At 50.4% G+C, this 24,668-nt stretch overlaps 1 protein-coding gene across 1 annotated transcript in view; it reads right to left on the bottom strand.

Moving 5' to 3' along the window:
* The window catches only part of Grm3 (glutamate metabotropic receptor 3), a 193,579-nt gene extending 173,754 nt beyond the window's left edge, over positions 1-19,825 (bottom strand). The window contains exon 1 of the mRNA XM_004839779.3: positions 19,415-19,825. The gene's annotated coding sequence lies outside the window, so the exon portion shown is untranslated. The remainder of the gene's footprint in view (positions 1-19,414) is intronic.
* Positions 19,826-24,668: the final 4,843 nt, after the last annotated feature.

The following is a 24,668-nucleotide window of genomic DNA, read 5'->3' as shown; positions in this document are numbered from 1 at the left end:
TGGGGTCTACTGAAGATTCTATTAGGAAGCATTTCAATTACTAGATGTATTTTAATTAATATCCATACTAAGCTGTAAAAAGAGTGGAATTAATGTGATGGACTATGCAGCATTATTACCGTCCGAGTAAGTAATAAGAGACTGTTAATGGCTAGCGCTCTACGTGTAGACTTGACTCAGCCTTCGAAGGATGCGCTAGCAGCAGTCCCTGCCCGGCGCTGTTGTCCTTCTCACTCTTCCTGGCCCGAGCACCTGTGTGAAGTATGGGGAGAGGGTCCCTGCACCTTCAGGACGGGCAGCCCAGTCACAGACCTGGCTCTATGGCGGCTTCTCTCAGTGAGTGTGGTGCTGATCCTCAGGAAGTCTGCTCTCTCAGCCATGCTCAGGTTAGTACAGCGGAAGGGAGCAGAGCCAAGGAAACAGATTTCCTTACTGATCAGGTGAAGTTTGGTCAATAAAATATGTATCTTTTTAGGCAGACTTTCACAGCTACCATGACCAGTAGTGATATCTAGAATAAAGCACTGTGTTCTAAAAATTAAACTTATTTTCACCTGTCCTTCCCAGAAGGGTGAGAGAGACACAAGAAAGCCAGTCTTTGTCAACATGGCTCTCCCTCGCATTTGGGGGCTGTGGCCAGACCTTCCCCAGGCTGTCTCTGCCCCTCTGCTCAGGGCACTGGGTTGAGAGCGAGCCTGGTGGAGTGCATGACCCTGGGCTGGGAGAATGGGAGGATGGAACGGGAGCCCTGAGTTGCGTTGAGGACCAGGCTCCTGGGCTCCTCAGCCAAGGTGGCCTTCATGTGTTTGCAGCAGAACTGTGCAGCCCTTGCTGGGTGGAGACGATTTTGTCATGCATTTTGGACGAGCCCAGTGTAGCTTCTGAATGCACCCCTTGTTCCCAAGTCCCTAGGACACAACGCATACTCATTAACAATGGCCTTTTTATTCTTAGAGTATCAAAACAACTGAGATAAACAATGTCCAGAATCTGATCTCTATTTCTAATGCATAAATAATTTTGAGCTCTCTGTGAAAGGGAGAGAAAAGATGCATCAGAAGATTGGTTGATGGATTCATGGTATATGCCCCAAACAACTGTGTAGAGGTCAAGATGACGTGCGATACCCAGAATCTCAAATCCACTTCCTCTTTAGCTATTAAAAATGTTCCTCCAGTCATGCGCTTGCCATCATTTCAAAGCCTGCCAGCACCATCTGAGCTGCCGTTGTCTGTGTCCCGCGCCACTGCAGAGTGTCCTGACGGGCTCCCCCTGCTCACTCAGGCCTCGGCCTGTTCCACTGTCACACTGTTTTCTTAGCAAATGAAGGATGCCTCCACTCCTGCTGTAAGTGGCTGAGTGGCTTCTGCCCCTGGTCTGAGGGTGAAGGGGCCTCAGAGCTGGGGAGTCGCTCACCCCTGTCCAGCTCCAGCGCAGGGCCTTCCTGTCCTCCGCCCGCTCGCTTCCTGTGATCGCTGCCACCCAGCCTGCTGCCCATGCCCGATCTCCCTGCTTGCTTGCTGAGCTCTTCCTCATCCTCCGGGGTCTTACTGCTCCTCACCAAATCCTGACTACTGTGGTAGTAAACCCTGCCCCACCACTGTGTATCTCTCATTTTAAAAAATCTTTCATAAGAAGTCTCTTTTATCTCTTATTCTTAGTAGTGTCAGAGCTGGAACTCTCTATTTCTTTGAGATGTCTGTCGCCTGTCCCCGCCCCCTGACCCTATGAGCTCCATCCCTCTGACTTCCCATCCCTCTAAGCCTCAAATGCTGCAAACACACTTCTGGACGTGGAGCTTTCCTGAAGTTCTGATCTGGCCCCGATACTCCTTGTCCAATCTCATCTCCTGCGAATTGCTCTCCTCTGACCCACGTTCCCCTCCGGGTCTCCAGCTCCATCTCTGGCAACCTGAACGCAAAACCTTGCACTGGGGCAGTCACTGTTTCCGCTTCCCCCACCCCACCATCTCGCCAGCGCATCCCAATCTCGGGGTCTTCGTCCTGCATCGCCGGTGCTCTTCAGACCCACGCTCACGGGCCCATCGCGTGGGAACCACTTGCATTCCCCACCTGCCCGCGCCCCAGCACCAGCCAGCGACTCCTGCCCTCTTCCGGAAACTTCCTCTCCTCTCCTCTGCCCCCGCCCCCGGCAGTCTGGGACCCATTGTCCACCACACGTGAACGAGCACCTCCTAAGCACCAGGGCCTCGTAGGTATTTTTGTACTGCTGCTTTCCTGCATCTGAGCAGCAGAGTGGGTAGATCCATACGTAGTACCATGAGGCACAGGCGTGACTGACCTCTGCTTATTGTACCTTCTTCGTGTGACTGTAAAGAGCAGCACCCCAGGACGTGTGCACCGGGGCCCTCTACTCTGCCACTCATACTGCAAGTAATCCTGCTGGTGAAATGATCTGCTACAGGAAATAAACTGCTCATAAACATCATCTTTTTTTTTTTTTTGTAGTATGGGAGATTGAACCCAGAGCCTCTGCCCTGAGCTACATCTGCAGCCCTTTTTACAATTTTTTATTTTGAGACACGGTCTCCCTGAGTCGCTAAGTTGGCTTGAATGAACTTTCACTCCTGCCTCACCCGCCCGGTGTTATAAGCATTGGCCATCACACTGGACTCATAAATGAATTTTAAAATTCTAGTTAAAGGTCATAGGACATTTACAAACAAATATTGTTTCATTTTTACCCATTGCGTTAGATATAGTATTTTATACTGGCCCCAGATTTGGTGCAGCTTTTAAATCTAATGCACTACTTTAATCAGGGCAGAAACTACAACAAAAATGAGAAATTACAGCAAAGTACCTGGATAGATAAGTTTACTCTAGAAACAAATGCCAGGCCTCATAGGTATTAGGGATCAGATGTGCTGATACTAAAGTACAGAGGCAAAGATAAAAAAATTACTGTTAGAATATATTTGGAAAAATAATCACTTGAATGTGTTTTGTGTCCTAAGAAGTCTAAGTTAATGACTCAGGACACATAGTCTAACAGAAAATATCGTAAAAAGGATTTGGAGAAATGAGAGGAATGTCTGAGACATCTGCTGACAACAAAGCTCTTAAATACATGGACTTTAAATATACATGAAACCAAATACCAAAATAAATTTATCTTTAATTTTATTAATTTCTCCTTGGTGGTTCAAGGGCAAGCACTAGAGAGAGAGATTAAAACTTTACCTCTGATCTATGGCAGTCACCCTGTCTGTCAATGTAAGCAGCTCATTGTAATTCAACAAACGTTTATCAAGGGGTCATTGTGTCCAGACTCTTTATTCTCCCATTTTATTTATTCATTCAGCAATCGTTCACTGCTTTTAAGGCATGATAATAGACTCTAGCAGCTCAGAAATGACCAAGATGTGGCTTTTGCTGCAGAGAATATAGAGAAAGTAATAAGGCAGCCTTCTTATTTTCAAGCAGGATAATGAGGAACTGAAAGATAAATTCTGATTCTGGTAACAAGGTGTTTAAAGCATGTGATTTTTATTTTGAAAATATATGAAAAAGAAGGGCTTTCCATCTGTAGCAAAGTAAAAGTAATTTCAAGTCTGAAAGTGAATTTGGTGAAATATTTGCAATTATTTAGGAAAATCTAGTTAATAAAAGAATATCCTTGGAACTAATATATTTCCTTAGCTCTGATGCCATTCATTTTAAGAGTCATGATGAATACAAGAACAGCTTTTTGGAAAAATTATTACATAAAATGTGTGAATAAATTGAATTAAACCTCAATCACAGAAACATTAAACTGTGACAGGAAAGTGCCTGTTATACTTTGTGGCAGAATTATAACAGATAGTAAATCAATTTACTAGCTAAGGGTGGTTTCTATCCTTACATGACTTACTGATTGTTTTCATATGTTTTGATGTCATTTAAAAAACACATCATATAATTAATTTCACAAACTACATTGGCAGCAAAAATGCTTTTTGTTTTGTAAAACTTGAATTGCCCCGTCTATGTTTTCCAGTACCATTTGAGTCAGAGTACCATTTTCTTTTAAAAATTTTCCCAGAATATTTTGTTTTCATAATTATACATGCTTTTTTCTAACTGCAGGGAAAGTGCATCAAAAACCTGGTTCTTTGTGTCTATATTCTGATGAGTAGCTTTTGAGTTTTTGAAAGTCTTAAACGTATGATCATTAGTAAGTCAACACTACATGTAGCATAGTTCCTGTAAGTTCTACATAAAACAGACCACGAGCCACCTGAGCTCAAATCTACAGAACCCTGGCACCTCCTTCAGGTCTGACAGGTACAGCAGGTGCTGAGTAAAACTTCTGGAGAAAATGGACTGCTCTAGCAAAAATACTAACTTGGAATAAGCAGGCATCTTTACATATGCCAGGATGGTAAGGGCTCACTGTCAAGGGCATTCTCTTGGTGAATACCATTGTATTTTAGGGTGTATAATGGTTTTCTTTTAAAAACATTAAAGAGAGCTAAGAGAAAAGAGTTTGGGATGACTCCTGGCCTCCATCATGAACCTGGGGAAGCCCAAGGGAGTCCATTTTCCACAGACTCAGTTCCCTCATTTCTGCTTGAAATGTGAGATGAAGGAAGGACCATAATGCCATTCACACTTTTCCTCCCTAATCTTAAAAATGCAGAGTTTAAAACTGTAAATAAAGACCCTGGGGGTGGGGATGTCTTTGCTTGTTCCTGTTCTGCTTGCCAGTGTACACAGTACCAAACTGTAACACCACCGAATGGGTGGGTGAACTCGCAGGACCCTGGAGTTGACAGCACCAGCACTAGCTAGCGAAACGCTCTGCACATGCTTCGGAATGTCTTACTTGAGTAAGTTGCAATTATCTGTTCAAATTTTTACTATCACAATGGCTAGCAGTGTTGCAACTTACTGGCAGATGCTGAAAGCTCCTCCCTTGCTAGAGCCGCACAGCCTTGTTGATCTTCAACGGGAGCCCTAACTTTTAGTGAGAAACTTTTAGTAAGGACTTTCGTGACCACATCAAGCACTGACGCCAGAGAAGCCTCAGCCTCCCTACTGATTAGCAAACTTGTATTTTGCAAGGGGACTTCCACGTCATCAAGGATCTTTCTTTGGAATAATTTAAAACCAAATTATCAAAATAAAGAGAATATTTTCTTTTTTGCTTTTGCTGGTGGGTTATTTGGTGCATTTCCTCTCTGTTTTGGAAATTAAGGCTTTCCCATGAACTCATGTGGTGTTAAGAACTATCTCCGGATACCAAGTTTACATTACAAACAAGCAGAGACTCCCAGCCTGCCAGCATCTCCTCCTAGGACACCGGAAAAAGCAAAGTTCAGCTCAGTTGCACACTTAATTCATGATCACTTCTGAAGAGAGAGAAAAGATTTCTCTAAGCTGTTCTGCTCCCCTCTTAGGGACTTACGGTCAGTTTCCAAGTCAGAATTACTCTTTCGAAGCTGTCTCTCCTGATTTGTATTCGTATAATTATCTCCCGAGGATCACTTCTTTTTTAACTTGTAAACTCATCTTAATAAATCAATTCAAGGATTAGCTACATGTGAAGACGCTGGTCCATCAGACAGGGACAGAAATGAAAGAGTGACAGTTTCCTGACGGGTGGCCCAACCCATGTGTCCATTATTTCTGTTTTGTACAAAGGAATCTGAGACTTTTGTCTTCCAAAAGATAAGGGGAATAAATGCTTTCTTCTTTGGTTGAAGTTCTCTCCATCTCTCTCTTTCTCTCTAGTATACAAATAAAAACCATTGTCTTCAAGCAGTAGACAAATTCCAGAGCTCCAATGAACAAACGGTTTGTAAAGAAATTGGCCTTAGAATATGGTTCTTTTAACTTCAGCTCACTCTCAAACTACTGGACTAGGAGTTGTTGTATGAAAATAAGAACCCAAAGCAGTTGATTATATTCTGCTCAATAATATTATCATATTGAGCCAATATTTCACCGTATACTACTAATTTTTATTTTTAAAGAAAGAACCCAGTATATCAGTAGGTTTAAAGTTATTTTCATTTTCAAATCAAGGAATGGGTAAGATACTCATTCCACCCCCTTCTCCCCCTTTTTTTTGGATATTCTTCATCCTAGTTTTGGGACGGCTTGGCAAAAGAAGTAGCATAGTCAGCCGGTCAAGGTCAGGAGCTCTGGAGCCAATGTGAGCTCCAAACCCTAGCTTAAGAGGATAAGAATCCTGCATAAACGTGGTGCTTCCTGGGGCAATAACGTCCACCTCCTAGGGCACTGGAGGACCAGACGGGTCTATACCGACAAAACAGTGGTTAGCACATCGCAAGCACACAACGAAACTCATGCTGTCATTCACAACATCCTCTTCATTTTCCTGAAACTGCTGTTGGAAATATGTACATGAACCACATTTACTTTGTTTTGAGAAGCATTATGACAGAGCTGGCATCGGCCTCGGGTGGCACACCTTGGGGTGCTATTTACCGGCACTGGAGGGCATTAGTACACAAATCTCAAGGGAGATTTATGGATCCGTTTCTGAGAAATGCCTGAACTGTGCTCTTATTTGGGAGGAGGAGGCTGCCCACAAGTTGGCCTTCCTGAGGGTTCACTGCGCTTCCCATTCATGGCCGTTTCCTCTATTTCCTGGGACTCCCACCTTCTCATCCAAGGTGAAGTGAGCAGGTGAAAGGCTTGCAGACTGGAGGCAGGTTGAGGAATGAGGAAGTATGTTTCTAGCACTGATATTCATGACTTTGCTAGTTAGACAGCAATTAAAATGCAAATTTACTAATAGGACCCAATTGTTTCTTGAGTATAATATGATACTGATTCAGGCATAGGATGCTGAATCATGTCTTTTTTATTGACAAAGTTTACATATGAAAATTATACAGCTAAAAGAAATACTAAAGATCAATATCCCACTTTTAAAGGTGAATAAAAGGGACTCCAGGGTGATTTAATCAACCACTACTCTGTTTATTCAATAAATATTTATTGATCATCCACCTGCCGTCCTGTCAGCTGGGTAACAGAGCTGCAGCTGTGGAGACCTGGCCAACCTCTGGCTCTGTGGGCTGGATTGCCAGGGTGGGGAGAGGACAGGGAGTCAGAGAGGCGAGCAGAGCATGAGGAAGGACTGCCCTAGGACAGGGCAGACGCACGCTGCAGGGACCAGTGTGGGCCCTGGAGAGCCTGGCCAGGAGGCTGCGGGGCTGGGAGGGCCTGTGCTGGGCAGGGGCAGGGGCAGCGGTGAGGGGAGCCAGCCGTGCTCGGTCCCAGGCCATGGAAGCTCTGGCAGTCGCACGCTCAGATCTGCGTGCTTCAAAGGAGGCTCAACAGGGTCGCGGGGCCAGAGAGGGGGTCTTGGGCTGGCCCAGGGAGAGGCAGTGGGGAACGGGCCAGGCCACTGCCTACGGGTGAGGTTGTCAAATTAGAAGATGTTGGTTTCATCTTGGAGTCTTGGTTTTAAAGGGTTAAGATTTTGATTCGTTTTTCTCTTGACACAAGTTCCTGAAAAATAGCCTTTAAAAAAACTCCCCTTTAGCTTTATTAAGCAAGGGGTTTGATAGAGCATGATGCCCTTTTCTTTTGTCGAGGAAGGAAAATGATTCGCTCAATTGTTTTGGCTGGCGTTGTCCCGCCCGCCAGCTAATTCCTACCTCGCAGGCACTATCCATCTTCCCGTCTACCAGGCTCCTCCCGCCCCTGCTCCCAGGGCCCCTGCCCTAGTTTGGGCCATCGCTGCCTCTCACCTGGACCGCGGCCATGCGCGGCCGTGCGCGGCCTCGCGTCTCCGCCCCCACACGGCGACCTCGACTTCCTCACATTTATCTTCCCCGTGTGCTTTCAGAGTCCCCTGCCCAGGCTGCAGAGCTCCCTCTGCCGCAGAAGGGTGCCGAGCCCGAGCCTCGCTGCCGGAGCCTACTCTGCCAGTCCACAAGGAGCCCCACCCCGCAACCTGCCGCCTGGGCACACACCTGGGGGCATCCTCCCCCCGAAGCCCAGCCCCGCTCAGGCTCCAGGACACAGGCACATTTCCATCACAGCTCTACAGTTCCGCCAAACACAAAGACTGCTCCTCTCCTTGTTTACAGGTCCCAGAGCCCAGCTCCTGCTTTTCCTGTGACTGTAGGTACGTCTGCGCTTGTCTCCTCTTCCCTGTAAGGTCGGAAGTTTTAGGTCAGGCACGGTGTCTTTCCCCCTGCTACCTTGCTCGGTGCCTTGAAAGCAGCAGACACTAAGGAGTTATTGCACTGAGCTGTGTCACTTTTTACTGCTAAATTTTAAAATTTTTAAAGGAAGTTATTTTGTTTGAGATCTACAGTGTCTTCAGGAAAATAGTATAATTTATGGATTGGAATTAAAAATGTAAGAATAATTCTCATTTTTAAAATGCAACATAGGAAGGAGAGAAATTACATTAATACTTTAGCATAGAAGTACCCACTGGTTAAAGTTAAAAATTAAAATAAGGTTTCTTTATTCATTAAATAAATGTTACAGGTTCCATGCATTATTATAGATTTTACTAAAAAGGACAAAATATCTTTGTCCTCTGGGAGCTAATTCTAGCCAAGGGAGGTGGATAAACGTTTCAGCAGGTCTGAAGTTGTGTCATAGACACTGATCCACACACATCTGGAGCATCTTTGGCATATAAGCAAGTCACAGTCTACAAGCGTCTGTGGCCACTCTCGGACTGAGGTGCTTGCTAAGTAAGTCCTGATTCACAGCAAGGCAGAGTGGAGCCAGTGAACACAGGGCCTGCTCGGGCAGGCTGCGTGGGGTGGCAACGAGAACTCAGCCTCAGGGCACCGCAGCCTTGGTCTGGGCTGGGCACTGTGGGTGGGCATGGACCTGCTTTGGAGATGCTTGGCTGAGGGTGTGGCTGCACTGCACTGGTCCTCCTGCCCGCTGCTCTTTGTGCAGCAGTCAGTGTGTGTCTCGGCTGTGAGGCAGGAGCCCCGGCCATAGCAAGGCCAGGATGGCAACAGGGCTCCACGTGAGTCTGTAGAGCAGCAGCTGGACAGCAGGGGTGGAGGAGGAGAGGCCAGGTAGGAGGAAAGCACACCCAGGAGGTTCGGGTCCTCAGCAGTGGGCAGAGACATCTCAGCACATGTGTGCACGCGCACACACACACACACACACACACACACACGCACATGCACAGCTTCAGAGAGGCCAGGAGCTTGAGTGTACAGAGGCTGCCAGCTCAGAATGCCTCCGTGACCTCCCCCCTGGGACCTGGAGCCGCCAGGAAGAGGTCACAGCACCCTGCAAGTGCCCACTGTGGGGGGCGGGGCAGTGATGGAGACCACCCGGGTGTGAGCACTGTGGAGAGCAGACTGCTGCTAAGGACACAAATTATTCTGCTTAGCACATTTCAGGGAGAAAGTGAGGCATGCAGATGAATTTGCTTTGTGATTCTATTCTACAAACCATTGCTCTATCAACGAGAGGTGATTGAAAAACCTGGTGAATGTTAGGATAAAAATGTGATTACAGTAGAAGACACACTACCACTAACTCCCTCAGAACACACTCTGCCTCCTTTGAACACACTCATCCCATTGTCCCAGCAGCTGCCCGCAGCAGCTCCGGAGTCCTCTCTCCCGAGGCCTTTAGCTGTGCTGTCCTGGCTGCCTCGATGTCCTGAACTGGTTCAGAACGCTTCCCTTCCATGGTCATTTTGACTTTGGGGAAGAGACAGCAGTCACCCAGTGCAAGGCCCAGAGAATAAGGTGATGAGGACTCACTGTCAAGGTTTTGTGAGTTGCCTTTCTGTTGCTGGCGCTCGGCAGCAGTGGTTACTGAATTTTTATCAGTGTAAAGACACCCAGGAAAGAGGACTCCGGAGGCGCCTCAGCAGGTGGGGGAAGGACGGAGTAGGTGTGTTCAAAGGCAGGCTGAGTGTTCTGAGGGGACTGATGGCACTGTGTCTTTTACTGTAATAATTTTGGAAAGTTAAACATTAACCATACATTTTAATCACATCGTGGTAGTCATCACTTATGCTGCACCACTCCACTGTTCAGGCCTAAGAAGACCACTGCACTGATGTTCTGGACGAAGGCTGCTCGGAAGGACAGATGAACACACCATCAGTGTCAGCGCTGAGGAAGCAGCAGCTTGAAACTGGATTTAACGACAGGTCGGCAGAAAGGAGGAAGAAGAAAAAGCATTCTAAAGGAAGTCCTGCTACAAAGGTGTGCAGGGCCCATCCCCAGGGCACAGAAGGCAGATGTTGGCTCAGGGTATCAGGTTGGAGAGAGGCATCTGGCATGGATGGAAAAGGCTCCATGGCCAAGCTAGGAGCTCACTGCTAAGTGATGAGATTATAGCTCATCTTTTAAAACCTGGGGTGGGATGGAAAGTCAGTTGTTTATCGAGGTTCTTCCACTATTGTTACATCTTTATGCTTCTTCACAGCACCTCAGTGCTACTGTTTAGGGCCTCACTGTCCCTGTTCAGTGTAAGAATTCTCTCTGGAATGATTTGGACACATAGTACGTGCTCATTAAATATTCAGCAAATAAATAACTGAACTAAGAGAGAAAGACTTATGACGCTAAATGGTTAAAGATGGAGAAAAGAGCCATGCAGAGCTTGGGACAGGTTTTGGCAGCAGTAGAAGGGACTAGAAGACACCAGGCCTGAAGCCAACCAATTCCCATTCCCCTCCGGTTCCGTTTGTTTCCTTGTTCTCCCCAACAATTCCCCCTCTGCTCTGTAGAAGGACACTGTCCTGTCACAAGGCTAAAATAAGTCAACCAGATCCATAGGGAAAGAGGACACCATGCCGCTGGGGTTATGGAGGAGGAACCGCAGAGAGGCAGACAGAAGGGCCTCTGGCAGGCAACTGGATCCGGGACGAGCTCCTGCAGGGAGGACTGCGGCCTCCTGGGATCTGCACGGAAGAGGGTGGGGCTGGCCAGGTGTGGCCATGGGCTTCAGCAGCAGCCAGGCAGCGCCTGCTGTGCCCAGAGAGTCCTCTGGGGGGGCCACGTCACAAGGCAGGGCCACAGCCCCACAGAGGTCAGGACGGCCACAGAGCGCTGGCAGCAGCTGAGCATTTTCGTGCCTGAGAGGCCTGCATTCTGAAATTCAAACTTGAGGGTCTGGAAGGACGGCAGGCGGGTGTGCGGCCGGGTGTCTGCCGCTCTCCCTCCCCGAAGTGGTGGTGAAGTGTGGAGCAAGGGAGGGAAGAAGAGCTCAGCCCCTCAGAGCAGCCGGGCAGTGCAGCCTGCCCTCCGGGCCCCTGCCAGGGGTCTGGGCAGCACTGTCCCCGTGGGCTGAGAGCTGTGCTGCGCAGGAAACTAGCTTTGCGAGCAGTGCCAGCCTGGGGAAAGCAGGTCGCTGAGTGAAGCAGAGCCAGGGGAGAGCTCCGCCTCCACCCCCTGCCGCCCACGGTTCCGGAGGGCTGAGGGGAGGACTGGGAAAAACAGTGTTTCCCACACCCAGGCGTCCGGGGACAGGGCCACAGACAGCCTGGGTCCTACTGAGCAGCTGCACAAAGGAGCAGAGTCTGCCCTAGAGAGGGGCAGTGTTCTGAGAAGGGCTCGCCTCAGCGGGCAGCATCACAGAGCACAGGACAGAGACAAAGGACAGGTTTCCCGGTAGGAGCACCCAGGTGTGCAGCACCTGCATGAGCTGTGCGTCTCTTACAGGAAGACAGAGCCCTCTGCAGTGAGACAGGACTGAGGCTTCCAGAACATCAGTCTAGTCACACAAGCCATAGCAGGCGTGCCTTATTCACTGCAGACACGTTAGCCTGAACAATGGGTTAACCTGACTAGGCCTGCTGCGGAAATCACTGTACAAGCTGAGCTCTCTAGGCCGTTAGCCTAGGAGCCTGACGTGGACAGACCATGTCTCTGCAACTCACAGGCACTGCCTCCAAGCCAGGGGGCCTGCATTCTGAACGGAGGCCTTTGGGGACGAGTCTGGTTAGCAGACACCTCAGAGGGGTCCTCAGGAAGGAAGGAGGACAGAGCGCCTGTCCTTTCCTGGGCTCGTGTGCACGCAGCAAAAGCAGCACCCGTTGGAGGGCGAGCACCAGGCGCCCGACCTCGGACTCCTGGCCTCCGAGGCTGTGAGAGGATGTGCCTGTCATCCAGGGAAGTTTGTTACAACAGCCAAGCAGACTCAGCCTGCAGAGCTCCTTGAGCCTGAGTTGCGCTCAGTAACAACCCACCGTGTGTGGAGCAGGGCTCTCGTTTGGGAGGCATCTGCCCAACACTTTCTACACGCACTGCAAAACGATCCGAGCAGCCTCTTCCAGGAAACGATCCTCCAGAGCTGTGGCAGCACAGGCCAGCGGATGACTGTCTGCCCGAGAGGGGCAGTGGGCAGGGACTGGAGAGGACAGTGGCCCTGACGTTAGCCCCAACTTCTCTTCTGGACATTCCTAGGTGAGGAGCACCTGCAGCCGCCAGCTTCCCCTCAGACCACCGCACAGTGAGCACACATGTGGATCTCAGAAGAGTGCGGGCAGGCGGGACAGCCCTGGGACAGCTCAGCTGTGTGCTGTCAGGGCTTCCTCTGAGGGAGGGTCTGTCTCCTGTGAGCGCCTTCCTCATGGTCACAGCCACGGAAGGCCTCATCCGAGACAAAACCTGGAAGCACGAAACTGCACAGGGTGCTGCCTCTCACCAAGCTGGGGCCAGCAAGCTGGAAAGCGAGCATTTGAATACAAGGTGGGCTGCTGGGCTAGAGCAACAGGCGGGCCTGGAAAGCACGTGCGTTCTCTAAACTTTTTGGATAAAATATTTGGTTTAAAAGGTGGAGAATTTCATGAAGCGTGGCAGGTGCTGGGAGATCTCTGAGGAAGCAGGGGAAGCGGGCCTTCAGCGTCCTGTCCACACATTTCCTCTGAGCCGAGCCCTGTGCGAGGCCCACGGGCAGGCTCGGAATGGCAGCCCCACGTGCGGGCAGCGGGTGGCTGGGCACCAGCATCTCTGCACTTGACAGATTGATGCCTCACGAAGTTGAGGGTCTCTGCTTGTTCAGGAAAAATAACATGTTCCAAAATAGCAACAGTTAATTATATTCTCCGGGCCTCATTTTCTCCTTGAGGCAGATACAAACTCCAACTCCTTCTGACCCTCTTCTGCCCTCCGAATTGGCATGTATTCTGACGTATTTTCGAAAGCAGTTTCCATTCTGCTGTGTTCACCAACACATGTATTGAAACTGTTAAGCAAAATACAAAATATTACTAATAATCTATCTGCGATGTATTATTATCGAAAGAAGCTGCTTCCTCCAGATAGACGGGCAGATCTGTGCTGTCCGTTCCCTGTTTTATGTACACACGGTGTTCCGGTACACATCACTCTCAAGCAAAGGCTCGTGTTCAGCCCTTGGGTTTTGTGATAAGAGTCAAATGCACCCGAGACACGGGGTCTCCGGCCTGGGGGAGAGCAGAGCTCAGGGAATCGTCAGAGGCAGCACTGGGGCAGCCCCGACCCAGCCTGCGGACACCAGCGGACTGCCAGAGCGCTCCGAGCCTCAGTCTCAAGCTGAGGCGCCCTATGGGTAAGCGCGCTCCACGCGTGAGGCCGGGAGTTCCTTTCGTGAAGATGAACCATTACTACTGCAGCTGGCTACAGGAATTTCAGACTTTTACTCGTCTACTAGATACTCGTACCAGCTTGCTTTCCTGAGGGGAGTAGTTATGCGCACGAAGAGAGAAACGCGAGCATTTTAGCTTTGCCGAGCAGAAGCGGAAGCGCTGTTGCCACCTCCAGGCTGGCTCTGGGAGGCCATGTCCTGCCGCCGGGTGTGGCTCCAGGTCATGATGCTCTGGCTTCCTGCTCCTCGAGGGCCCACTGCCCCTCTCCACGATGCCGCTCCCTCCTCTCAGGGCTCAGAAGGTTCTTGCTGGAATGAAATCCAGCCCGGCTGAGAAACATAAAGCGGGGGCGGCCAGCTCAGGAGGCAGCAGACTCTCCCTCGCAGTGGGAGGGATGTATGGAGCTCCTGCCTGACCTCCTGCACCTGGGCAGGTCGCAGTGCTGGTTGGGCCTCGCTTCTTCTGTACGACAAACAGGGCCCGGGGAGGCCGCAGCCTGGTACCGCTGCTGTGCGGCTCCAGGCTGGACAAGCCACGTGGGGCCGTGGCGGGACTCTTCCTGCAGGGCGGCTGCCCGGCACTGTGCTCTGCTGTCCACACGCATCGCGGGTCTGTCTCCTCGCAGATCCACTAGCTCGGGCTCTCCATGGAGCACCACAGATCCGCATTCTCCTGCCCCGTGAAGGAACAGGTGTTTTCACTGGTGGACAACTGTGGTCACCCTTTTGCTACTCTAGAGTCTCCGGTCTGACTGTTGGAGCACCCCTGACCTTATGCATGTTTGTGAAACTTTGTGTACATTTCACTTCTCTTTGTGTCTCCACTGCGTGCTCTGAATTTCATTTTGGTCATAATAGGTGCTTAATAAACATCTTCTGACAAGCTGCTTCTTCACTATCTTTTCCTTCTGGTGGTGTATCTTCCTTAGGGGTCTTCTCAAGTCCAGTGCCTACTGTAAAATTAGCCACGAGCCTGGAAATTGTTGTGCTCACAATACTCCTACGCTATTACATTAGCAATTTGTTTGCAAACTATCTAGGATCACAGTTCCCAAAAGTTCTGTCTGGTTGGTGGGTATCTGTATTCTTCTAATTAAATTTACTCAAATGTCGTGTGTGTGCATAGACAGTAACAGTGACTGTAAATTCTGACAAGGAATCAGCTACCTTCTGCTTCCTATGGAGGTATCTTGGCTAGGAAATGGCTTTGTTTTCAAACATGGTATTTTCATCTATGCTTGGCATAAACTATACCGACTACCTGCGCATTTATTTCTCCCCTTAAAGTACAGTATACAATTTCCACACAGGGTAGTTTGTTGCTGAAAAATACCATATTCTGTGTAGACACTGACTTCTTCAAAAGGCTCTCTGTCCCAGAGAGAAATCACAAGTATATTAGTGCCCACTTTTCCTGGCCTAAAACCTGATCCCCCCTTGTTTCTAAAGAAAGTCATTTTGAGAGTGCTCACCAATCTGATGAGTGGCACCATAAGAACCCTTAGGACTGTGGAAGGGAAGCTGCTGGTTAGCAAAGGTTTATTCCATGCAGTCCAATTTCATTTACTTACTTTTTAGTGTATCTGCTGCTGAAATGAGTACAATCTATTTTTTTATTAGTATGTGCTTGCCATATATATCGATCACATTCCCTACAGGGACTTTGCACCTGTGCATAATGTATCTTAATCCTTTTTTTCCTATGGCCTCCCTTCAGTCCTGCTTCTCCTCCCCACTTACAAAAGCTTTGTTTCCATTTTTAAAATCCCATTTCCAATTCTTTCCTTCCCCTCCCCCTCCCTCATTCCACTTCCCATTTAAACAAGTTTTTCCTGCTTCCCAGTATGGATCCTCCATTCTGCTTCTCATTCACCCTTTGGGTTTTATGCCAACTCTGAGTGTATTTGGAAAGGAATAAGCTTGGACTATGAAGCCCAGTTTTAGTCCCTTAGAAATGCACTCCTGTTGGGATGGCTCCTTGCCCCTCCCTCTGCCCCACACGGATGCTCCTGTGTGTCCTCTGATGTCCAGCAAACAGGGAAGAAGGGGCAGTGGGCTGGCGGCTCAGCCGCGGGTTCTGCTCACTCAGAGCCCCGCGTTCCTGGGTTGTCCTGGGCGCCTGGGGATGCAGGCCCTGAGTTCAATCACCTTCTCCCGGGCTGAGGGGCAGAGCTGGCCTGTTCAGACCTGGGGCTTGGAGGAGCCATCAGGTGGGACAGAGGGTCCATCAAGATGCAGGGGTGGGAATCTTACACAGGCCTACAATGGAGGTCTTGGAAGCAGATTTGAAGTGAAAAAGTGAAAACCTGCTTTTCTCTTGTGGTAATTTTAGGCTTTTCTATTTTTCAAGTAACCTTCACATATGGTACCTCCCTGTAAATCTAAGAATAATCCACATTGATGTATGCATGATTTAGGCTTATTTTTCATACAGTGAAGAATTTGGTCTTCTCTCTCCTGGCTTCGTCAGTCCGTTTTGGGGTGAAGTTGTCACTGAACATTCTAACAGAAGGTCTATATTTTGTTCACACACAGACAACCCGTACACACTGTCGTATCTCTAGCACATTCTATTAATTATGGAAATCGCTTTTATTTCAATAGAAGAATTTACATGACAACAGCTTCTTGAGCTCAGTGGGGCATCAGACCAATGTGTGTCTGAGAAATCCCTTGCAGTGTGGGTGTCCACAGGGCACCACGTTTGCAATGAAAATGCCTCACACATGTGCGTCCACACCGAACACTGCTTAGAAGGGGTCATTTTCAATATCCTCAAAGGTCACAGTGTCGGAGAAGGCAATTCCCTTCTCTGGGAGAAGGCAAATTATTAGGAAAATGTAGCCATACACATTCAAATAAATGACCTAAAAGACGTGCCTTAAATACTTAGCAAGGATGTCTAGGTACCTCCTGTAACTGTGTAAAGCCTTTGTATTTTACAAGACCTGTAAAAATAAATGTTGGATGATGACTAAATCAGACAAGAGGATGGACTACTCCAGAGAGGTTAGAGTAAAGAATTAGTAATAAGATAAAACAGAATCAGGAAAAAATTAGGCTGACTATCACAACAAAGTTCTTAATAGGGAGAACCATTAGACTGTGAAATAGTCTTTCAAAGATTCTGGAAGAATCATTTCAGGAGCCATTTGAAACCAGAACGGACCAAAGCGTTCCAAAACGCTGTAATGCTGTAGGGACTGAGCCTGCATTAGAAGTGGAGGGGGAGATGACCTGGTGGTTTCCTCTGTCTCTGTCATTACTATGATTGCACTCATTTTATGTGTTCAGTTTTGGTAGATAATTTTCTATCATTTTATGCTACTTCTTGGGAGCAATTTCAACAAATTCATGTAATGTAGAATTGGATCATTTAGAAGAGTCTGAAAGAGGCGAGAATGCAGGGTGAATTCAGTGCAAAATAGCAAAGTGAGAGCAGTGTGAGCGAACACCTACTTCTTTTGGAGAGTTTCTCTGGGAGAGAGCAAGTCTCCCTCACGCTGGCCCTACTCCAGTGTGCCTAAGTGTATCCTGCTCTGGCAGTTTTTCCATAGAAATTGGCTGTTCATTTTCATTTCTGTTGCTTAATGGCTTCTTGGGATGATTCTGAGTCCAGGAAAAGGAACTGAAACCCAAGCCAACAGGCTGTGTTTCTGCAGGAGAAAGCTGGAGCCCCAGGAAAAGACCAAGCATGTCCTGTGACTGATCACTGTTAGGGGAGTGAACAAGAAAGAAAAGATGGTTTCTTCTGGGGAAAACAGTTTGACATAAACAAGAGCCAAATGGACATGTGAAAGTTGTAAAATACAGTTGTGAATCTTTTAAAACAAGACCATCCTCGATTTTGTGTACAGGAAGTAGGGCAGTGGGGCAGGTGATCTTGTGGGGAACATCTCAGCTGTCTCACACAACACAAACACTAATTTCAACATAAGACAAAGATCATCGGGTTGTATGCTAACTTTGCACTTGGCCAGGTTACCAATTTTAATTGCCATACTATAAAATCAAAGATGAGCCCATTATTTTGATACTTGGTAAAGGCTCATATCACCCGATTTATACTTACTTATTTTCATAGGTACCACAAACTTTTAAAAGTCAACCATATACAAGTGAGTGGGTCACGGTATGTTTTCATCATTCATAACAATATCTGCTCATGTAGCTTTACACATATTCCCTTGACCGACTGATGCCACATTTCTGAAATGTGGAAAGCAGCCTTCCATGTAAAGGGACCGGCACCCTTTTCTTTAATCCCCCAGTCCAGCCCTCTGTGTGCTCTGGTAAAGTTTCTCCAAGGTGCACATTTTATTGTTAAGGCTCTAGTTCATAGAACCAAAAGCTTTATAACAGAGTTCCTCTTCTTTTTGGAGTGCCTTATGAATACTACAAGGTTTTCTTACCATATTCTTGCTTTTAGCCCACTGAAGTTTTTACTCAAATTTTCATTGTCTCACTTGTGAATCTGTAAGTTCCAAGACATCCTCTCCTCATTCTGCATCCTGAGCACCTGTGTTTCTCTAAATACAATCAACACAGGCTAGGGCACATTTCTTCGAAATGTCTGTGTGCTCCTAATATGCGATCAGAACCCAAAGGGTAGACAGCTGAAACCTACAGGTGTGGGAATCTGCAAATACAAGGCACTGCCCTTGTGAAAGGGGAAATCTCACTTTATTAAGTGCTCCCAGCTTCCAAATCTCCTCAGATTCAGTGGCGCTGCTCTTAGGAAAAGGCACACAGCATATGGGGTCACACTTGCTACAAGGGTGTCTCCACAGCCCTGTAGGAAATGCCACCCACAGGAGCTTAGCTAGGGGCCTTTCCGTGCTCTCGGTAATATCCGACTGAAACAGCTTCTGCAGACAACCAACCAAGTCCAGGTGGCAGACTTGAAACGTCTTCAGATAAACCAAGGGAGACGGACTTAGATGCAACGAATAATGATTCGCTCCAAACACTTTCCCCCAAACGCACAATAGCTCTGCCGAACTAGGAGGCAGTAACCCAAAGAAATCCAAGCGAAGCAGCTGGAGTACGCAGCGAGGCTGAGGTCTCAGCTCCCTCCGACCCAGGCAGTCATCTAACTTCCAATAAAACAATTGCCACGGTCCCCATGGGCCCACACACCTCTTCCTAGTCAAAGAGGAGAATATTTGCAAGCAGATTCCTGGAGTACTTGGCTACAGACCTTCACAGTGTACAGTTTTCTTTTCAAAATTACAGCACTCTACGATATTTAAATAAGCAGGGGTCACGCCCTTAAAATCCACATCTGGAAGTAGCACACCTTAGGCATGAAAAAATTCTTAGGCATTGGCTCACCCAAGGAAGAACAGGAAGCAATCCAAATGAAATTCCTGAGAAACCAGCTTATTGGATGTGTTACCTAGTCTATTTTTGGATCGCGAATCTCCCGCCCTCTCCGACTTATCTTTGTCAGACAGGAAAACCGAATGGAATCCACGGAGAGGGCTTCCAGGCTGGCGCCTTGGTTTCTCGCTCCAGGGCAGCGCGCCCGGCTCAGTCCCGGCGCCCGAGGCAGAGCGCACCGGCCGGTCCCGCGGCCGTAGCCCCCACGCCACGCGGTGTCCACGCAGCGCTTGGCCGGGGGCTGGAGCGAGGCCGGGCTCAGGGTCGCGAGCCCCCGAGCCCAGCACCCCTGGCCCAGCCGCGGGCCCGCCGAGCCCGGTCCCGCAGGACCCGGTGCGCAGCGCACGGACTCTCAGGACGCCAGCGCCTGCGTCCAGCCAGCGGGTCTGCGGGGACCGGGCCGCTGCAGAGGGACGGGGCGGGGGGCGCGGGGGACAGGGAAGGGCGGCGCGCGCGGCGACCGTCCCCTGGGCGCTTACCTCGCTCTCGCAGCTCCGCGCCCGCCTCGGGCTCATGCCCGGCCCTCCGGGTCCTCCGGGTCCTCCGGGTCCGGCGCGGGGCCACAGCGCGGCCTTTGTCCTCCGTGGCGGGGAGAACTTGTGGACCCCGCCGGGGCGGAGCAGGCGGGCGCTGCGTGGGGCCGGGGCGGGGCTGCGGACCGGGGTCCGGGCCGGACCCTCCCCGCGGCCAACTTTCCCCGCTCCTGCCTGCCCGGCCCGGCCAGGGGTGTGTCCGCGCCCGAGGCCGGCGATGCCGGGGCGACGAGGGGCGCGGGCGGTGGAGCAACTTTGCGCCCCGCGGAGCTGGGGTCGCGGCGAGCAGGAGCGCGTGGAGGCGCGTGAAGCCCAGAGGCCGAGGTGCGCGGCTGCCCGGCTCTCGGCGGCTCTGCCCGGCCCCGCACGCCGTGCGCCCGCGAGGCTCGGCTCCGCCACCGCCGGGCGCGGGCGGGAGGGAGACGCTCCCGTTGCCTAGCAACCACATCACTCTCCCTCGGATCCCTCGCAAGGGATCCCATTGGGCGGCCCGGGAGAGGCCACGCCCCTCCGGAATGCGGGCTCAGAGGTCCGCGTTGCCCCAAATTCGTTGAGATTCCGGGGCAGGGTGCAGCCCCCTCGCGGGCAGCCTCCCTGGCCTGCGCCCCTGCGCCCCGCGCTAGTCCTGCTCTAGCCCGCCTTGTGGGGAGGAGCCACGCTCGCCCCAGAACCCCTTCTTTCTTCTTGAAATTAAATAAATAAATGAAAACCTTACATCGGTGACGTAGGCACAAAAGAGAAGTGCACGGAGATAGCTTAATAGGCTGCAAGCTGCGGATAAGATCCTAAGGGTAAAATTCCAGCCGCCCATTCTCTGTTCAGAAACACGCTGCTTAATTTCACGATGAACACTTCATTGATTTTTCCACCCTGCTGTGTAACTTTGTATTAACCAAGGACTGAGTTACACGAAGCCAGCCGGACACAATTGAACTTAATGCTTTAAATGCTACATTCATTAACATTAGTGTTAAATTGTTTAACAACCGGCGTCTTTTGTAACCTAGCTAGAACGTTTAGACTACAGAAATAATTCATCACTGATCCCCTTAGACGGGTATTCTTATGCGTTTCATTGTGAAGTCCACTAAACCCGGAAATCTGGATACTTTAAAAATTAAAATGCTGCTACTTACGGATCGCTGGAAGCACTCCGCCCAAGCCCCTCCCTCCTGGAGTGCAACAGCCTCGCCAAATAACAGCAGTGCCAAGGGCGCTTCCTGTACGTTTTGCCTCTGTTCTCTAACGCGTGCTGCTCCCACCGTTAGGCTGTTTTGTGGCAGAACCTTTACAGCGCCCTTCCAAGTGGCCACGGCAAGGGACAGGAACGCGGCTGAGCCACGGGGGCAACAGGGTGCACGACCCGCAGCAGCCCCCGTTCTCTGTCCCGGAGATGCCTGCGTGCATTTGTAACACTGTTTCAGACTCAACCGAGATGAAGACAAGTAGAAGAGATAGGATGTGTTCATCTCATTAAAAAAGAGAAGTAGCTGTATTTACAGGAGGAGAGCGTGGAAGCGCTGGCTGAGCCCCTGGGTGGGTATACCTGGCTGCTCAGACACCGGCTCGGGCAGGGACTTGGAAGCCACTACCAATCTCCTGTGCAACCTGAACTTACAGGAAACCTCTCCGTTCTGCCACACAATCAAAGAAGTGACAAACAAAAAGCCTGCTCCCCGGGTGCAAGCAGATCGCCTGAATTTGAATCCTCAATTTCCGTCACTTCCAGCCACATATCCTTGGCCAAGTTTCTCAGTCCCACTGTATCTCACTCTCACTGTCTGTATAATGGGATAGTAATTTCTCATTCCCCACCAACCACGCTTGTTTCGTCTGCATAAGTGAATCCACATTAGCAGCATTTAGTTATTAATTACTGTTATTAATCTCTGGTTGATAGTTAATTGATGACACTTTGTGAAGCATATAGAATACTTCAAAGCAATCGATCTTGAACATTAATTCTTCATAATTTAAATCCATCATTGACTGTGAAAAGAACTTAGCTTTTAATGTTTGTTGGTATGAGAGTATATTTAAGTTTCTTTTTAAAGGTCCCAAGGGATAGGGATAAATAACAACCACTGGCTGAATGCCAAGTCAGTTACGAATTCCCCTTCTCTCTCTCCCTGGACTCTGGAGCATCCCAGCTGAGCCCCTTTTCTAAACAATTCTCGTTATCTTCTTAAGTACCCCCAGTGCAGCATCTTTATCAGATCTTTTCCAAGTAAAGCACATAGGTGTTTGGCATATAGACCACTCTTTCTAGTTAGTATTTTTATTTGTTCGTTTAAACTGTACTAATGCAGCTATGCTTATTTCAAGATCAGTGATGATATTTTCTCCTAGGACCCTTCATAGAAATCTCCATTTCTGGTGAGATGCCTTTTAAAGCATGATTTTAAAGTATAAAGTCTTGCACCTAGAAGCAATGTTAAGTGTCTCTGTGCTTACGGTCACCGTAACTACCAATGGGCCCCACTGACTTCTCCTGATGGCCCATCTCCACTGACCTCATCCAGAAATCAACTTCATCGCTGGGTTCCACAGCCAGTCAGGGCCACGCAGGTATTCAGCTCTTGCAGGAAAGTCGGGGTTTACGTGTTCTGTCCCGGTGCACTCACGGTCCTCCTTGATTTCCCCAAAACGTCAGGTCTGGACACGAGACCAAGTGACTCCTGGGTTTTGCAGTCATCCACCACGCCTGCAGGCTCAGCCTTCACCAGCTCATGTGCCTGTGATTGTGAAATCCCTTTGTGTAACTCCTCCAGGACAGAAGGGATCCATTCCAGAGGCTGAGTCCAGGCATCTCTGTGAATGTAGAAGGGACATGTGAAACACTGAAATTTCTCTCTGATTTGCTTTGAGCATCCCTCACTTATTTTTTACCCTCTTTTCCCCTTGGATCATCTCTATGTTCTGACTTTGGCACACTGGATATAAAAATAAACATATCTTTGTCTTGGTTTTGACCGAGTCTCCAAGGCAAGGGGTGACTACCATGCGAATTCCACAGGGCCGGCTGTCACTCCCTTGTGCACGACTTGAGTTGGAGATCCTTGAGTCCTGTGGAATACAGAAGAGTTAAAGTGGAACAATGGAGTGAGGTGGGAGATTGGACTGCAGGGATCCCGGGAAGCTGTGAGATGTGGTCCAGGCCAGGGTGGAGGAAGATGAGGGAAAGGCCTTGGGACACACAGCAGGGAGAGGCACAACCTCTCCACCCTGCCCAGGTCTGCAAGTAGAGGGCAGGGCGACTACGAAGGACAGGGCCTGCAGGTTCTCAGCTACTGTGGAGCACAGGACAGACACTTCCTGAGCTCCTACTGAGGGCTCGCTGGTTAACTGGGGACCCGACAGCCTGCAAAGGTGCAGGGTTGTGGGCGAGGAGAAGGGCCGCCAGCCCCAGCCTGGGCACCAATCCCACTTCCTCACAGAAGGGTGGAGAGAGACTCTCTGGGCTGGAGTAGCGCCAGCCCCTCTGGGAATCCCCTTGAACCTCTGGGAATCAGCTCGGACTGCAGGGCAGGCCCCAGGTGTCAAAGGACCCGCGGCATTGGCCTCAGCCAGGACTCAGTGCTGAGCACCTGCTGGCCCAGGGCAGAGCAGTGCTGGGCCAGCCCTGGACAGGTGGGCTTCCTTTGATGCTTCACACTTGTGTCTGACCTGGCACCTAGGAAAGGTCGCAGCTCCAGCTCCTGAGTGAGGAGGAGGAGGAGGAGGAGGGAGAGAGGAAGCTGAGTGGCTGGAGACAGCCTGGGGGTGGCTGTGCTGCCTCTGAGGCCCCAGCCCGGGTGAGCACCAGCCCCCCGAGTGGAAGAGTCCGGGTCATCACTAGCCTGCCCCTCGGGTCTGAGGGACGGGAGGGGGAACTCTGAAGTCAAAGGGCTGCCCTTGAACTCCATCCAGGAGGCTGAAAAGAACAAGCCCCTGAGGGCAGGGCAGCAGGCTCGGAGGAAAGGTGCTTTGTGTGGGTTTTGATGAACTCTTCGGGTTCTCCTTCTCTCCCGGAGTCGCACAGGGTGGGGGCTGGGGAAACACTGGCTGTGTGCTGTGACCTGTGTTTTGTTTCTCATCAAGTTTTTAAAATACCGTCTACCTATACCTACCTGCTTTGGAACCTCCCAATTTTTCATCTTACATGCTACTAGTAAAGATGAAGAAAATATAAATAATTAATAGATGGGTTGATACCGCTAAGCACAGGTAACTGAAAGGCCGATTTCTCTTCCACAGACACCGGGGTCTTTCTTGGGGGCGGGTGCTGTGGCCGCCCGCTCTCCCTCGTGCTATGCGAAGCTTGCGTGCGCGCGTGCGTGTGAGGGTTAGGCCTCGGAAGGCGAGCACAGAGGCATCTGCTGAGTGAGCTGATCTCTACAGATTAAAATATCACCTCAACATGCGTGTGGTGGCTGGGTAAACGGAGCTCTGAGCCTCCCGCAGGATCCGGACCTCTGGTGCAGTTGGGCTGGGGACTCAGCCCAGCCCCAGACTGCGGCTCTGTGCCCCCGGCCGCCGTGCCACCCCTAGGCCCGGCGCCCAGCGGGCTGGAGAAGGGCAGGTGGATGACCCTGGGGCCTGCCTGGCTCTTCCGGGCTCTGCTTTCGAACCATGCCGAGTTTCTGGTTTGAGGCTGGCGGGGCTGAGAGCCGGGTCAGGGCGTCCGGGGGATCCTGAGCCCAGGGAGGCCACGCCTCGACGCCAGGCCTGGGTGCGCCAGAGGACGGAGCGCCCCACGTCACCGGCGGGCAGAGCTCGGCCCGGGCGCTCGCCCACCCCCACCCGCAGGTTCGCCCCAGGGCTCTGGCCGCGGGTCTCGCACATCCGGGCCTAACTCGCGCCACTGTCCCCACTTTGGTCCCAGGCTGCTCCAGCTCCCGGCCCCGAGTGACGGCTGCCTGGCCGGTCGCCCTGCGGGCCTCGGGCCCTGACCAGAGGGAGCTGGCACCGCAGATGCAGAGCCACGTGCCCAGGACGCCGCGAACACGAGGGGGCGCCCTTCTGCTCAGGGCGAGGAACTGCGCCGCTGGTTAGAGCCTAGCGCGAAGGCGTGTGCGCGCCCTTTGGGACAGACACGGGATCAGACACGCGATCCCGTGGCCGTGGCCGCTGCGCTCCCTCTCGATGCGGACTCCGAGCCTCTGACCCGGAGATCGAAGCCCGGAGCCCGCGCTGCTCGGTGCATCGCGCCAAGCCTGGG

This window comes from Heterocephalus glaber, unplaced genomic scaffold, assembly GCF_053883595.1.
Source record: "Heterocephalus glaber isolate CG9 unplaced genomic scaffold, H.glaber_assembly_v1.0 deba00000678, whole genome shotgun sequence".
In the NCBI taxonomy this organism is placed as follows: Eukaryota; Metazoa; Chordata; class Mammalia; order Rodentia; family Bathyergidae; genus Heterocephalus; species Heterocephalus glaber.
Note: the sequence above shows the minus strand (reverse complement) of the source record. Positions and strands in the feature narration are given on the sequence as shown.